Here is an 18,278-nt window from a genome sequence, read left to right on the forward strand (position 1 = left end):
TTTACAAATAAAAGCATAAAATAGCTCTGTTACAGCATTTATAATAACAATTGATAATTTAAAACAAATAAATTTACCTATTTACTTATTTTTTGCTTAAAAATTTCACTTTGAACAAAATATTAAAATTTCATTGAAGTGCAAGGTATGACCACAACGAAATTGTGTACATGCGAAATGGACAACTGCGTTGTTTTGTGTACCTGCCGGCCATTGTTATGTTGCTGCCCTCTCACAAATGTTCTTGTAGTAGGATTCACAACGCCATTTTCAGTTCACTGTCGTGCTGCTGCAGTCTGTCGCTAGCATTGGTTTCCACACATGAATTAGCATTTTCAATCTATGCGTCGTAAATGGAATAGACAGCAACCGTTAGATTTGCTAACAAAATTGTAAACGAGTCATCCCATTGTATGCGAAAGAAAGAAATATACCGAGAGTGGTTTCGCCAGATCAGTAGGTTGAACGGGTACGTCACACAAACCGACTAAAATGATCTTAGTGGCATAGCAGCTTCAATTAAAATCGATGCAATTGCACACGACCGTTATTGAGCTAAGCCACCAAATTAAGACGTGTTGAGCGGAGCTGAGTCGAACTAAGCTGAGCTAAAACTACATATAAGGCCGGACAAAAGCAATTTCGCACGCTCACGTTACGCGTGCAATAGCCAATTTGGCGATGGCTGGGTGATGTGGTCGCGTCACAAACACTGTGTCAATTATTGGTGACAAAAACACGTAAATAAATATTGGCATAATAAGTAAATCATAGCCTATGCGAACTCATAAATGCGACGGTACTAGTGACGTTTGTTATTCGGTGAATGGTGATGTAAAATGCAGCTTGAAATTAAATTAACCCAGTTGGGAGCACAAAAACACATCGGGTCAATTGATTCTTTGCGCAATGCGAATACCCCTACAAATATAAGCAGTGAAAAAAAAACGGGTTTGACTAGAAAAGTTTTCCAGTTTCATGACACACCTTCGCCTTCATCGATGTTGGTTCATTCGGGTACTCGCGGAATTTTAGGCTACACCCACTAATCTAAGTCTAATTTTTTACGTGTCTATTAGAGTTCTAAAACAATTAAAATGTCCGTACAGCTAAATTTTTTGTGATGCGCTGAGGGTACACGTGCTTCTGAAGTGCCTTTTGTTTTTCTTTCCTTTTCAACTTCATGTTTATATCATCGAGCAGTAAGGACTCTTAGTACAACTAATCATCGCTCATCTCACTTTGCTCTCGCAATCAGAGATTATCTTGCTTAAAGCCGAAATTGCGGATTCGATTGTTAGCAGAATAGTGGTGAAAATGGTGGGAGAAAGCGGCGAGGCTGAGCATTGAAAACAAATAAACTATGTATTTATTGGAGTTGATTAATCAAATTTATTTATGTAAATTTTTTAGAAAAATATTACTAAATCATTTAAAGTTAGAGTCGCTGGAAAACTGGACTTAAAAATCCCCTATCTCGTTTTTTTACCTATACATATTATATGTTTCCTTTTTTCTTTATCTTTGCCCCGCCCCTTACTTTTCTGCCTGCTCTCTCTATTTTCTTTGTCTGTTGGAAAGATTATTTTGTAATTGCCTGATTGTTTTACTAAGAAAAGATATTTCTACTTTACTCAGGGTTTTCAGTGCTACTGAAAGACACTGACAAAGCTTGTACTTTACACTAAACAATGAGCGATACCAAGCACTTTTCCTATAGTAAAACACAAGTTATATCCGAATAAAAGAAGAAACCATCTATATATAACATTTAAAATGTTTAAATTGGCTTACCTTTGTGTTGTGTATATTCAAGATCCAAGAATTATAAGATACCTGGAACAAAGTGAAGAAAATATTAGTTTGAAGTTTTTTTCTATCTACATTAAGACAGCACATCATAGTTTTCATAGCATTATAATTAAGGGATTTTCGAAACTTAAAAATATTTGAAATTTTAAACTAAATCTTTACGATAACTATTGCAAACTATTATAATAATAAAAAATATCGATTGTGAGTGGAATACTATAAATTTCAGCACCTAAAACGCCTAAGCCATTGGAAGAACTGAGGAGCTTACACAATTGCAATGATAACTCCCAAATCTGATGACAGAAAGTGAAAAGATACTTAAAAAGTAAATGAAATGAATAATAATAAAATAGCTATGAAAAGGAAATAATGCGACAATAACAACGACACTATGAGCTAACGTTCAGTTTCACTAAGCACGCCCTCACGCAAAACGAAACGAAGTGTCGTAACGCGTTGAAAGCGCGGCTGAGCAAAGCACATGAAGGAAATACAAAGCAATCACAGCGAACCCAAGAGTCAACAAATCGTTAATGCCACACACGTTGCATTGATATTTGGGCGGTGGAAAGCTGGAGATGTGGCGCAGACGCGACATATAGGTAGGCTCTGCTAGTTCCTTTTATTTTCTACGCAGCGGTGAAGAAAAACAGCGGTGTCTGATTGTGCTGCGGATTATCGGACACGCAGAGCTCTGTATCAGTTTATGTTCGTTTTTTTTTGGCTGTGTTCCGCATACGGCGCAATGTCATGCAAATCTCCAACTCCGCTCGTCGCTTAAAGTATAAGCGGAAGAGGGAGCCTGACTGGGTATATTGCTGGTATATGGTAGATTAGATTTGCAGCCTTGTTTCAGATACGCCTCACGTGCATGCGCATATCGGGAAATGCCTTGTCAACACTTTTCGACATATGTGGCAAGCGACCACACTAGATGTTCAAAGCGTGGCAAGCGGAGCCAAAATAAGCCAGCAAAAAATTTGTCGCTCAAACCTTTTGTTTTACTTTTCGCCAACAGTTGGCGATTGGGCTTTAACAATTACAGTCGCACGCTTTGCATTTTATTGTTGCAGCTTTTGACCATTAATGGCTGTTTAAATGTTCACTTTTGCAAATCGTTATTTCGCAATTACCAACCCGGCGATCTAAGCTACAAAAGCAACATTTTCCGTAGCTAAAAACGCACATCACACTGGCGTTTGAAAGACGTCCAAGTGCTGTTGTTATTGTTTGCGCTACGCGACTTCCAACGCTGTGAATGCAATCGGCTATTGTTTCCATGCAATGCTGTCTAGCTGTGGTCTCATGACATCTCTTGGTTCATCGCCCGCGTGCCATCGTGAGTAGAGTTGGCCTGTCGGCGCTTAATTGTTTGAACACGACACTTTGTTTGGCTAATTTCACAGCAAATTTCAATTGTCAATAACGAGTGTGCGCAATTTGCGTAAGCACTGTTACAAACGCACCCACTCAAAAAAGTAGGAGTTGTTGGCTATTTTAGTTGACGATGAGGGTTATTTAAATAGTCTGAGTCGGGTTTAAAATTAAAATAGAAATTTAAATTTTATGAGATTTTTCCGCATTTATTGCTCAGCAAAAACAAAGACATTAATGCCTAGTCATTGAGTCATTGTATCTCGCTTTTGTTTGTCTTCGCCTGTGATTTAGTGCCACAAAATCGTGAGGAGTCCGCAAGCTATCCTTTGATATTATTCGAGTCGATGTAAATGTTTCGGTGCGGTTATTAATAAAAATTGATACGAAAGAGGAATGCTTTTGTTACGACACTGTTAAAATCGCTTTATTAAACCAATGCTACCAAATATATCATTCGAAGAAAATTGTATAGAATTTCTATGAAGAAATATTAAACAAATAAGGAAGAACTAAGTCTTTGTGAAGCCGAGCATTTTATACTCTTGCCACTTGCGAAGATCAAAGGCAAATACCTTCACTGTTTCGAAAGTATTCAATTTCTTTGTTTGACGAGATCGGAAATCCGAACTGGTATCATATTAACGTATTTTGAAGGTCATAGACTCACTTAGTTTTGTTACTAAATTTTACTTCCTATCAAGCCACGTTCTCTCATTTTTATAATATGAATCCCACCTTGGTCGATAGATGTGGTATATAATCAACTGTAGGTTCGAAAATTTTTAATTTAAGTATGTGGGGCTAAGGGAAGTATAAATTACTTATTAGTTATTAGAGGTCAGTTTTTTTTTCTAATTTTTAGACCACAGGTAATTTAGTGTTTAGTCATGTCATTTTACGGCTTCGAACTAGTCCTCTCTTTGTAACAGGGGCACGGAAGGCTGGACAGACGGACGAATAGACAGACAGTCGCTCGGAATTCAACTCGTCTCGTCATCCTGATAATTTATATTATATATCTCCATATATATTTCGATTATTTTAAAGGATACATACAACCGTGAGTGAACAAAATTGTTAAACTCTATAGCAACATGTTATTCGGACCTACATATGTAGATGAAAAGGGTAATTTCTGAGCCCATTCTAACTTGGTGCCGGAGAGTTCATGTTGTATATTTTGACGAGGCCCCCAATATATTGAAATGAAACCCAGAGGTCCTCAGTTTTTCTATTTCTTGTATCGTTAAAATAAAGTCTGTTCGCTAGCTACACTAACGCACCTACGTATATTGGTGATGTTTCAAAATCCTCGTTAGTTATTGTCTTTACCACGGCGTTCCTGGCTGCGGTCGAGATGACCCGCTTGATAACTTTCTTCTATATCTATACAGATTGGTACTTAAACGATGTTCAGAACTCCGCTCTAAAAAGTCCATTAGTTGCGTTTTTGCATAACTTTATGAAGTGAGTAAAAGGGTAATTCCTTAATTTGAGTCAAACGATTCAGCGTAAACATAATCCTTTCAAAGTTTCAGTGCCGTAACCAAAATCAATTTTCATTTCTACTTTCACTAAGCTCAACAATAAACTATAAACGAGTGCAGTTTATCAACGCTCTTTACACGCTCATTCATTGAGTATTCATTCATGCTTCTGTTGCCCTTATGGCGCCAAACGTGTAGACCTTTTGCAACATGCCCCAACCAAACAACTAAAAACATGCCCAGCAACACTCAATGCCAAAGTCAGAAGCGCAACAAAAGTTGACTAAATACCAAAACAAATAACTCGAACAAATAAAGCAAAAATTACAAAAAGGAGAGTGAGCATTCACCGGCAACCGTGAAATACAAATGAATTTGCCACAACCACAAAGCAGATCGCTATTGCAATAATTCACGCGATACAAATCTCTCATCGCCAGCGTCTGTTGGAATTACCTTCATGCTATTGTTCGGCCTGCTTTTTTATTGCTACAATGGAATCTAAAAGTGTTGCTAAAGCAAGCAGCGACGTGAATAAATCTACACTTAGAAGCCGCGGAATGCGGAGCTTTGAGCTCGGGAGCGATTAAGGCTTAGGCGCCGGTGATGTTGTGGTTGTTTAAAGCTTGGCTGTTGGCTTCTTAGCCGACAGTGACAGCAACGGTGTTGGTATGAACAATATTTTTTGCCGATTTCTTTTTATTTCAAAATACAAATATACATTTTATTTTTGAGCGGCAGCAGTAGTTTACTTTCATCGTGTTCTGTTTTTGGAGCTCTGTTCGCACGACATCATTGCCTTGCCGCTTGACTTCTGTTCCCTCAGTGGCAAGTTGCTGTGTAGCTTTGGTTCTACTTGGTGGCGTGGGAGTTCGGTTCACAGGTGGTAACTGTTTCGTCGACTGCTGCTGCCGTTGTCGCCAGCGGCAATGGTTGATATTTCTGAAATTTCTTTCTCACCAAGTGTGTAATGTCGGTACTGTTAGTATTTTATTGTTGCTAGTTTTTTCAGCCATAATCATAGGAAAAAGAGCCGCGATCTTTTGCTTTTGCTGCTGTTTCACTTCATTATTAGGCATGTATGATTTTGCTTTTTATTTGTTGTTTAAGTGATTGCCGCAAGCATTCGTCTGCACTGCAACATGGCAATGATCCACTTTTAGGGCAACTAATATAATGAAGCAAGCTTTTGAATGGACAGTCAGAAAAGAATCTATGGTGTACAACAATAAATACTTTGTGTTTTTACTCATATTTTCGAAATTAAGAAATCAGTTTTTGAGTAACAAATTAAGAGTTTTGAAAAACAGAAAATATCTAAATAGTTTCCTCCTCCTCTAAACTAAACCCCATTAAGAAAATGATATTTGGGAGAATGGTAAAATCACAATTTAAGCGAAAAAAATCGTACTTCTTATTACTAAAAGAATACATAATACAGAAATTAGAGGAGGACTGTATGCCAGCAACGTGTTCTTCATGAATAGTTCTCACACTTGTTCATGAAAATATAGACAATTTTGTAAAAACTCAAAATTTTTTTGAGAACGGATGGTGGAGATCCGTTCCCCTCAGGATTAGGATATATACATACATTGTTACACATTATCTTTTATAAATCCTCTTTCTTTTCGTAGAACTTTTAATTTATTTAACGGGCGCTAAATTAAGGACAGCAATTAACCACATACTGTAACTATTTATAATACAGGGTGTTGAAAATATTACAATCGTGTGTATAGATATTTAAGAGGCCTACACCATCATATTTAAGTATTATATGATCGAACGACGACGCTTTAAAATAAAAAGGTGAAATTATAAAAGCAAAGAAAGCGCAGAAAGCGCGGAAAGCGTAGAAACTATAAAACAAGCCAGAAATAAAGAGAAAACCACAAGCAAATCAACACTCGTTCGAATGTACCGAGAAATGTGTGTTGCTGCAACAGTTCATGTGCGCTATTGATTTTAATCATTGGGATCACATGTCATGCATAGCGCAATGAGTGCATAAAACGCCACGCAGCCCAAGGGAACGAGCAGAGGGAAGCAGGAAACAGAAAATGAAATAAAAACCACATAGCAGACTTAAGCGTAACGCAAAGTTACTTATCCATACAAAGACAACTTACTGACTCAAAACATCGCGATAACAAGAAAACTGAAACTGGACACAAAACTACCGTTTGATCGATTGCTCTGATTAAAAATGCAACACATTTGTGTGATCTGTCACAGACATCAGAGACCACGACCGCATCTGCGACGGGTATCAGACAGATGTATGTAAGTGTGTGTCTGTATCTGCTAACGTCGCTATCTAATAGGGTTTGAATTACAACAAGGCATGTTAGCGATGTTCGTGGGTCTCAGCCGGCTGAGCAAATGTTTGCTAAAGTGAAATTAATGTCTGCAACCACATTGTGCGCGCGAAAAGCATTAGCAACAACACTTACATACCAGTCTACGACGGTGCAACAGCTAGCGCTTGAATGCAGACTGCAAAGCACTCCATATACAGCTACTTTGCTCCGCACAGCAATGGTGACAAGCATAAATACCCCAGTTGTCAGAAAAGCGAAGACAAAATATATTTTCTACTTTTTCAGTATCCATAAATAACTGAAACGATTTTTTTGTTTTTTGACTGGATCTTGTGTTAACCCAGTTTCAAAATTATATTTCGATATATGTATGTATTTTTAACTTCTGGCAGATGTTCTTTTCTTTCGACTTTTCGCTTGCAACATCTGAGCGATGTTGACCGAGCCAGTATACCATTTTCACTGCTCCTTCTTTTCCCTAGAAACTTGCATTTCACAAAAAATAGCAGCAGATTTTGAGTTAAAAATTAGATATATTTAGATCAGGTTGTCTCCTGAAATCATTAAGACTCCCCGCAACTTTCTATAATCTGGAAGAAGAAGACTATCCAATTAGAACTTATTTCATTAACACCCAACTTCTCACTGTTGTGACGGGAGTTAGATTTTATTTACTAATCTCTTCTAAATCAACTATTCTCAAAAAATTGTCTGCAATGATAGATTGAATATTACTCAATGGGTTTTCAAAAATACAACATGAACTTAATATTCAATAAAAATTCAAGAAATTCTGCAAATTAATATTCATTTCCTTACCTGCCTAACTGAATACCAGCTAGCAATAACCCACAAACAAACCAACTACCATTCATTTCAATAGAACAAGCTAAGTGCATATCTGTTATTTAGTTATTGAATTAATTTACATTTAAGCTCCGATAATATTTATTATTTACTTGAAAGAAAAAGAAAAGAATAAACGCAAGTTAATGTAAAACTGCTCGATTTTTGTAACAGAAATGATATAATAATAGAAGTATATGTTTCGCCTTCTTAGTGTTATAAAAGCTCAGTAAAAATTATACTAAACATAATTAAATGAATTCTTAGAATTACATAACATAAAATGAAGTAATTATTGAATGAACAGAAATGGCGATATTAGAAAGAATCATTAGTGAACCAATCGATTACAACAAAGCCATGGCTCGGGTTTTATAACTCCTCCCCCTTGTACATGGTGCGCCCATGTAGCATTTTCCTACGTACATTTAGCGTTAGCTGCATAAGTTGTTGCCACTGATTGAGTCAATGTTGTTGCGTTTGTAAATAGTTTACTCGCTGCGTTCGAGTTTGTTTTACAATTAATGAAATTCAATCTTTTTATTAAGCATTTATTTGAACGCATTCGAAGTGTGTATTGACAGGAGCGATTGCAGGCGCTCGCAGTGACTGAATGGTAAAAACAAATATGTATACAATCCCACTCAAATGCACACAGAAACCGTAGTGGCAAATATGCGTGGTCTAACAGCTGGATGTGCTGCGCATGCGCCGCGACAGCGACTTTGGCTGCAGACATGGCAAATATAGACAAAAAATGTAGTATGCAGCACGTTGCGAAAAAAATGTGGAAAAAAGTTGCTTTCGTTTTTTCCATTCGCTTTTTTCTTTAGCTTTTCTTTTACAGCAACCTCTTGTGGCCGTTTATGTGTTTTGGTTTTTTACGTTGCCCCTGTTGTGCGTGCTGTTGACAATTTTCTATTTACTCATGCCAGTTGGTCTCATACATATGCACATACGGACCTATGCAGTTTGTTGCTGTTCAACCCACCAACCGGCTGTAACAACACATTAGCTGTAGGAACTGATGCGTTTGTGGCGACTGTTGCATGCCACGCACCATGCTGATACCGTCAAGCTATTCGCATTTGTATGGACTACCATTTGTACCGCCACTGCGTGAGTTGCATTCATTGAACTCTAGCCTGTCGGCATGTTCCAGCCAAGTAATGGCGTCTGCCACTTATTTGAGGAGGACACAAAGACGGCAAAAGAGAACAACAACCAACGCAAACAACATATGAAAACCAGTAACAAAAACTGTTCGTCGTCATGATGTTGTTGTCGCCAATTGTCACATGTTGCACATTACGAGCTGCACAATTTGCGGCTGCTGCCACTAGCAAGATCAATTGACTTTTCCTCAACTGCTTGTTTGTAAATAGTGGCAAGTTGCACAGCTCTTCAGCATGGCATTTGAGCTGCGGTAGCAGCAAATGTTTGCCTTATTGTTATGCGTGCCACATGTATACACACACATTACGAAGTACTTTGTAATTTCTCGCCGCGCGATTTGCGCTTCACGACATTTCACTCGTTTCACTTAAATGTTGCCAATTGATTGGGGTGGCAATTGAATGTCCATTGAGCCCCATTAACCTTGATAAACTAATGGTTATTATGTCCACATGCTCATAAATATATTTAACTTGGATGTGGTATTTGAAAGCGACTCAATAGCCTTTACTGGTTATCGTTAAGCTATCTTAAAGTTTCACCAAAGGTGCAGAGCATGGGAGCTGATGGCAATATTTCAGCAAAATCAAAAGATTATCAACCCTACATTGTATTTCCAAACTGAACAGTGTTCCATATTTAAATGTGATCAAACGGGATTCAAGAGGTCAACCATATTAATAGCTATGTTTACACCTCCTTCATACATGGCTGACTGCATTGAATTTGTAGCAACTAGGCAACTGTTCACCAATAATTGCGGCTGCCTACATGTCAACCAATCATAGACAATTGTGTAGCCAATCGCCATTTTTGGCGATTACATTTTGTTCTCCATCAAGGAGTTTCGACTTAGATTATGACGTGTCAACAAAACACAAGGCAACATAGAAAAACTGTGAACAATTCATAGGCAATATGAGGGTTTACTATAATATATTGCCTCTTCTCGTTATTTAATTCATTGCGTAGCGAGCGCAATCTTGTTTCTATCACTCTTATCCCTTCTTATAATATACCTGAATGTCAAACTCAGTCATATGTACCATCATAAAACCCATCAAAAAATACCATATATTGCAAAATCTTAAGTATTAATACCTTGAGAATCTTTCGGACAAATCAATAAAATTATTTTATTTATTAAGAAATTACATAACGATTTTCTATTTCTTAAACTTAAACTTATTATGATATAATTTTAAAAAGTTTATATACAAGTCGTTCAATTAAGTTATGGTTCTCAATTTCTTTGTTTGTAGAAATCGTGTTCCCGAAAACGAATTGTGTAGCAATAGTTCTCTTACACTACAATTTGATCCTCAGAATTATTTACAAGCTTAAAAGCTAGAGACAGCTTCAGCGAAGAATGCAAAAACTAAGAAAATGTGGAAGAATAGTAATATTAGTAATATCTATATTCGAAAGGCTTTAATTGATTAACTGTTTGCTTAAACTCTACTTTAGTTCCACTGGGTGTGTTTAGTTATATTTATGGTACAAATAATTGAGAGGTACACAGAAGATTTGGTCTTGAATAGAAGCAGATTACAGAAATGTAATAATCAGTTGAAGAAATAACTATAATCAAAACGCGGCCTTAACACTCCCACAAAATACCACCGCAATTGCTATAATTCAAATTAAATCATATTTGGTAGAAATGAGGAATATACGAAGAACGTCTTGAATTGAAATTACCGCTTTGGAAATACAAGCAACACAAAATATAATATAAAAGGGTACCTTTTTAAACTCACAATTGATAAAATCAAAATAATTGTATCGTTTTCTTTATTTTTCAGAAAAAAGCTATGCCAGTAAACTCGCTGACACATTCAAAGTTCTATACGCTGGCGCTTAAGGTTTTGAAAACGTGTGCAAAATCGTATTAATTTGTTTACAGATAAGTGATGTTAATTTTTGTAAATACTTTTTCCGCATTTTATTCATACACCCAGGTTACTAGGTCATTCACAAATGCAATTATTTACTTTGGGCTTTGTTTAGAGCTTTTAAATTTATTAATACGCTTAAGAGGTGAACGAACTTCAGCGAGAGTTCGAGATTAATCATTTACAAACAGAAAGAGTACAAAAGAGTAAGCAATAAAGAGAATGGAGAGCAGCGCACCTGCTGTTACACCTTTAATCAGTCGCCGGCTTGTTTATTTTTCTTCTACTAAAGCTGCTGATAAATTGCGATGATTTGACTTTGTGCTGGAAGGCGATAGGTGTTCGTATTATGCAGGTCACATTGCCGTAGTAACGCGCCTTCCACATAGCGTTGCCAGCAGCGGTTGTGCACATTCCGAACTATTATGGAACTATTTAAGCTCATATATTCAATTCAATGTTTTTGGAAGCTTTGGTTGACGTGCGTAGACGTTCTCTTACTTATGGAATGAGTTATTGAAATCAAATGCTGCCGTCAAAAGTAGACGCTTTCATTGCCATATCAAGTTGCTATAAATCTGATTAGTTCGTTCGCTCCCTACGCGTATTTGTCACTTTTGCAGTTTAATTTAACGAGTCTCCATCTATTCTAATTTTCATAATGAAATCTCTAAGCCAAAGAGGCATCGCACCCCACCAAGGCGTCTGAATTATTGTACTTTTCTATATATATAATTCGTATAAGCAAATAAGTATGTTTGCATAAAATATGTGTAATGGAAATACTTCTGCTACCCACACGCAATCCCTCAGTCCGGTTGAATAAGTGGTTGCTTCTACATAGGCTGGCAGGTAACGAACTCAAGGTTAGGCGTGATTCTATTTGCCCGCTTGTTCTATTCTATCTGACAGTTCTCTTTGCGTTTATTTTTAAGGATGACAGCTAGCACATCAATATCTCAAACGTGCGATTAGTGGGCCGCTTCAACGGATGATTCGTACACCCACGTATTTAAAGTAGTATTCTAAAAATTAATAAAGTTAGCTTATTTATAACAGCTTCAGTGCAATTAAAGTTAACGTATTTTCTTGTTATTCTTCTTTTTTTTTAAAGTTTTCTCATTTAATACTCGCATAAATTCTTCTTCTAGATCGCTCTACAATACGGTCAACATAGAGGTGGTAAATGCAATTTACGTTCTGACATCATATACAAGTGTGTTAATCTTAGTAGTACCGGTATCCAGTGGAACAATCTTCCTTAATTTCAATTCAAATCAGCTCCTAGCAGAATATTTTTGACTCTAAATGTTTAAAAGGTTTAAAATTATTTCATTACCATTCGCAAAACTCAAATTTTGTTGGATTGGTTTTACACTAGATCATTACAAAGCTTCTGTTACAGAAACAACGATTGGTTATCGATCACCCATACCTCTATTTTCATTTAATTTTTGTAGATATTATGTATACGAATTTTCTATTATACACTCATCTTAAAATTATGTTCTTGTTATCAATTATTATTATTTTTTAACCAATAGATCATTGTTTTTGTATAAATGCTTGTTTTTTTGTGGTAAATATAATATGTTGTCTCGTTTGGCATCGTTTAGCTAATTATCGAAGCTTCCATTTTTAAAGAATTCTTTTTTAACATACACACGTATATTCACACATACGATATATTTCTTTAACAGTACAGACACAAAAATTATATTTCTAGATGGTCCGTGTCCGCTTTGTGGAGCAGAAAGTAACTGTTTCCCACAATTTGAATTTGGTATAACTAAAATATTTTTTGGTACTACTTTTCTCAAAATAATCAGTATTAACATGCAAAATACCTGTTACGTTTTCCTACAATTTGTGACAGGTGCCACATGCCACAGCCACTACATCAATGTATAATTTTAACCCAGTTCTGCCAAAAATTTCAATATTTATTTTATTTGCTTACTTCTCTACAAACCAGACATGAGTTTATCAACAAAAACTTAAATGTCACCGACTTAGATCGGCATCTGCTGCTAAAGTTACAAAGCAGCGCGCTCGCCTAAGGTGTCGCATTACGCTTGCGAAAGGGTTGTTTAGTTAGCGACAGTGATATTTTGGCGTAAGTACACTCGCTTAAGTCTTTGTAATTCTTGAAAAATATTTCAGAGTCGTAAATATTTTCAGTCCTACATAACAATTGTTGTTTCTATATTATATTATTAGTGCTAAAGCGTGGACTCGTATACTTATTTCTACGTTTCGCATATTTCCTTAGTTATTTTATATAAACTAAAGTATGCTCTCGAGTGGGTGTACTTTTATGTTAGTAAAGTCAAATATTGAAAAAAATTTACATATGCATATAGTACTGTGGGCAAAATATAGAAAGACTTTTTAATTTAAATTTAGCGTGAAAATTCGTCGAAATGTTTTTTTCTACATCGGTACGACTATCAGTGCCATCTGTGACAAATGTAAAATAATCACTACTGTTTGGTATAAAGTTAGTTGTTAGATAAAGTGCATTCGGCGGTTTTTACAATGACTGAAATTATTCAACAAAGAAGTTCTATTAAATTTTGTGTGTAGAATCAAATTTCTAGTGCCGAAACGTTCTGAATGTTGAAAATGGTTTTCGGTGCTTATTGTTTGTCGCGATTAAGTGTTTTTTATTTGATTATTCAAAGAGGATTGAGAGCGCGTTGACGACTCGAACCACGTCCAGGACGGCCCTGCTGATCAATTGATGATGAACACGACAATAAAATAAAGCAATTGGTGCTTTAAAATCGACAACTAACAGTCAAAGACCGTGGGAATATCAGAAGGATCAGTGAAAACCATTATGAAAGATTGCTTGGGCCTATGAAAAGTGTAAGCACGATTGGCTCCAAAATAACAAAATTTTTTCGTAAAATCTGCAATGAAACAAATTATTACTGGCGATACGTCTTGGATCTATGCTTACGACCCAAAGGTTAGTCGAGCCCAAAAAAAACACGTAAGAGAAGGTCAAAAATCAAGGTTATCGAGGTTTGGAACACTCCGAATTCCTTCCGACCTTCTCATTTAGCTTCGCTGACTTCTGGCTATTCAAGAAACTCAAGCAACCGGTCCGGGGAAACAGTTTTGAGTAAAATGGAGGCTTTAACAATTATTTCGAGGATTGGAAATAACGTTGGCAAAGCGTGTTGTGGAGAAGGGGATTTCTTTGAAGGGGGCGACATTTGAATAATAAATAAAGAATTTTAAAATTATGAATAACGTCTTACTATTTTTTGCATATAGTCTAATTTACAAATACCCAGTCATAAGCCAAGAGTATTTGTAAGAATTTGGTACTTTAGTCTAGAGATTCTTATAACTAAACTGTAAGTACAAGCGGAGCCAACTGATAAAGATTGCCAAATAATTAAAAATGCGACAAACAAGAAGTCAAAGACTAACATACTTAAATAATATTTTCTTTTATTTGATTACAAAACCACGGAAACATTCATATAAACAAATATAAAATAATTAGCTGAGTACAATAAAGGAATATACATGTTAACATTGCCGAAATAGTAAACTAATTCGTCAGCAATTCTTACTAATGCAGGTAGAGCGGATATGGAACTCAAGTTACACAATGTTTCCCACAGCACAGCCCAGACGCACTGTCAGCACACGCGCCACCTAAATTAGCGAATTCGTGGAATTTAATTATGTTTTCCCCGGTGCATTTAGTTAAGCTTTTAGATTAAGAACATTGTAAAAATCAGTTTCAAAATAAAGTTATAACGAGAAGGTCGTGCTGACCAAAAACGATTTTTTTTTCCTTTAACCAATAGGAAAATCGTTAAGTGGCGCCCAACGTGGGGCCTAGTTGTAGTGAATCGTGAGTGAAGTGTAGAAAAAAGGACACGGTAAAGTCCTTACCGTGAACCAAGAAGGACTTAAAAATAAAAGTCTACAAGGAAACCGGCTCACCACGGACTTCAAGTTCATAACGTCGCAACAAACGCCAGGACGAAGGAATATTAGCACTAGGCCCCAGAACCCGGTGACCAAAGTCACCATCCCAGGACAAAAAAGTGCGCAGGAAAGGGCCCCTCAGTAGGAAACAAACAGGAGATGCTAGTCGTCAGCCTCCGCACCATTATTTTAAGAATTCTAATGTAAGTCATCTACTTTAATTAAGATAAGTGATTTTTAGCGAAACTATCTCAAAAATTATTTGAGTTGGAACTGTAAAACGAAAGTAACAAGTGAAATTTAAAGAAAGAAACTTAATTTAAAAAAATTAAAAATTGGAAAAGAACGTTTAATTGCGTATAAAATTCTAGGGTCAGTTTAAAAAAAAAGAGAACTCAAACTTAAATATATACAACTTATTAGTTTTAGACATCCTAGTTTTAATATACATAAATACGTATATATCTAAACAAAGGCTTGTACAGCCAATAACTTACTAAAACCAAACCATATAATAATTGACTGTAACTTCGCAAATAACGTTAGTGAATTAGACAAGATACCGCACGTAGTGAGATGTCTCCGGGAATTCTCGGGAAACCCAGGGGAGTTCAACTCCTTGAAGAAGAGCGTAGATCGGATCCTCCAAATCTACGAACCACAAAGAGGAACCCCCAAATATTATGGGATCCTCAATGTCATTCGCAATAAGGTTGTAGGCAATGCCGACATTGCTTTGGAGTCGTACAATACTCCGCTCGACTGGAAGGCCATCGCCAAATGTCTGACGCTTCACTACGCAGATAATCGCGATTTGGGTACACTGGAGTACCAAATGACTTCACTTGTGCAGGGCAACCTCACAATCCAGGAATTCTACCAACGAGTGTACTCTCACCTTTCTCTGATCCTTAACAAGTTAGGATGCATGGCGCCGAAGCCGTACATTTGTTAACGCGCACATATAGGGATAAAGCCCTTGATGCCTTCATTCGGGGGTTAAGAGGAGACTTACCCAGACTACTTGGCATGAAGGAGCCAGCGGATCTCCCCCAGGCTCTCCATTTTTGTTTAAAACTAGGGAATCAGAACTACCGTTCATTCTACGCCTTAAACAGTAATAGACAAGTTAGAAAAGGCCAGGACATTCGTCCACCCCTTCTCCCCAGAAGGGTTAACAGCGAATTCTACCCAGAATTGGCATACATTCCCCAGCAAAGGTTGTATCCAACCATGCCCTATAGAAGGCCACAACCGAAGTACCAATACCAGCAACAGCTAACCCCATATACGCAAGAACCGAATAATCCACCACCGCGACCTTTACAAAAACCCTTACCGCGACCAGAACCGATGCAGGAAATTTCTAATAGATACTTTATCAACGAAAAATTACATACAACCTTCTATCGTGCCCAATCCTATTAAAAATGAAACAAATTTCTTCGCCAAATCAATAGCAGGAGACTTTGAAATAAAGGAACACACTTTTATAAATCCTTTTAACGCAGACATCAAATTGAAATTTTACCTTCTTCCATCATTGCGCTCGTTTCATGGTATCCTTGGAAATGACAGTCTTAAAGATCTCGCAGCTGTTATTCATGTCAAAGGAAATTTCATGGTAATACTACAGTAAAGATCAATCAGCTTGTATCAAAGTCAGTAAACGCAATTAATATCGAAAAGACACACATGACACCAAATCAACAGACCAAAATCGATAACTTAGTGAAAAAATTTTCACAACTCTTTGCAGAACCTAACGATAGACTCACTTATACTACAAAAGTCATAGGCGAAATTAGAACAAATAAGGACACCCCAGTATATACAAGATATTATCCCTATCCAATGGCGTTAAAAAGCGAACTAGAATCTCAAATTAAGAAAATGTTAGATGATTGGTATTATTCGGCCATCAAGGTCACCGTATAACTCACCCGTTTGGGTCGTAGCGAAAAAACCCGACTCCCAAGGTAATAAACAGTATAGAATCGTAATCGATTACCGCAAGCTTAACGCAATTACTGTAGCAGATCGTTACCCAATACCCCAAATTAACGAAGTACTGTCTCAACTTGGACACAATAAATACTTTTCCGTGTTAGATTTAAAAAGCGGATTTCACCAAATCCCACTCAAGGAATCCGATACCGAGAAGACCGCTTTCTCAATAAATAATGGTAAATACGAATTTACGAGATTACCATTCGGACTCAAAAATGCCCCTTCAATATTCCAACGCGCTCTAGATGACATCCTTCGTCATCATATTGGCAAGATATGCTACGTGTATATACAGTTGGACAAATGCCATTTTTTTAAGGACTCAGCCGAATTTTTAGGTTTTATTATCTCATCAAAGGGAATAACAAAAAACCCTGAAAAGGTGGAAGCGATAGCTAAGATACCTTACCCCGAAACCATCAAGCAACTCTGCTCATTTTTAAGTCTTTCCGGCTATTACCGCCGCATTATAAAGGATTACACAAAGTTAGCCAAACCCTTAACGTTACTCTTAAGAGGGGAAGAGGGACGTATATCCAAAAACAAATCCGCTAAAATAAATATTGAATTGGATGATGAAGCAAAAGATGCCTTCAACAAAATTAAAAAAAATCCTTATGTCCGATGATGTTGTACTCTCATACCCTGACTTCAGTAAGGAATTCCATTTGACTACCGATGCTTCAAATTATGCTATCGGTGCAGTCCTTTCACAGGATAAAAAACCTGTTGCCTTTATTTCCATAACTCTCAATAAAACAGAAGAATCATACGCTACAAATGAAAAGGAATTTCTGGCCATAATATGGGCCTTAAACAATTTTAGAAACTACCTTTACGGCTCAGCCAAAGTGAAGATATTTACAGATCATCAGCCTTTAACGCAGGCACTTAGTAACAAAAACAATAATGCGAAGATGAAACGTTGGAAATCCATTCTAGAGGAATATAATCATGAACTCCACTAAAAACCAGATACAAGTAATGTTGTCGCCGACGCTCTATCAAGAATGCCACCACCCGAACCAATAAACTCATTATACATAACCCAACACAGCGACGAGAGTTCTTCTGACAATTTAATTTCTCATGTAGAAATTCCTATAAACGCTTTTAAAAACCAACTATTTTTAAACATAGGTACGACTTCAACCTACCAGTTTAAAATAGTATTCCCTACGTACCRCAGACACATTTTAGAAGAACCAGGATACGATTCAGAAATACTAATAAACCGCCTCAAAAGATACCTTAATCCCTCTGTACTTAACTGTATAAAAACAGATGAACGCATCATGGGGAAAATTCAAGAAATATACCCAATACACTTTAGCAATTACAAAATCCGATTCACACAGCTCCAAGTTCAGGACGTGACAAACGAACAAGAACAG

The 18,278-nt window shown here is 36.8% G+C and overlaps 1 protein-coding gene across 3 annotated transcripts in view; it reads right to left on the reverse strand.

Moving 5' to 3' along the window:
* Positions 1 to 18,278, reverse strand: part of LOC108976562 — a 264,077-nt gene that overhangs the window by 159,835 nt on the left and 85,964 nt on the right. For all 3 annotated transcript variants that reach the window (XM_018945761.1, XM_018945760.1, XM_018945756.1), the window contains exon 3: positions 1,795 to 1,836. The gene's annotated coding sequence lies outside the window, so the exon portion shown is untranslated. The remainder of the gene's footprint in view (positions 1 to 1,794; positions 1,837 to 18,278) is intronic.

The sequence above is a fragment of the Bactrocera latifrons genome, unplaced genomic scaffold (genome assembly GCF_001853355.1).
Source record: "Bactrocera latifrons isolate USDA-ARS-PBARC rearing strain unplaced genomic scaffold, ASM185335v1 scaffold_78, whole genome shotgun sequence".
Lineage (NCBI taxonomy): Eukaryota > Metazoa > Arthropoda > Insecta > Diptera > Tephritidae > Bactrocera > Bactrocera latifrons.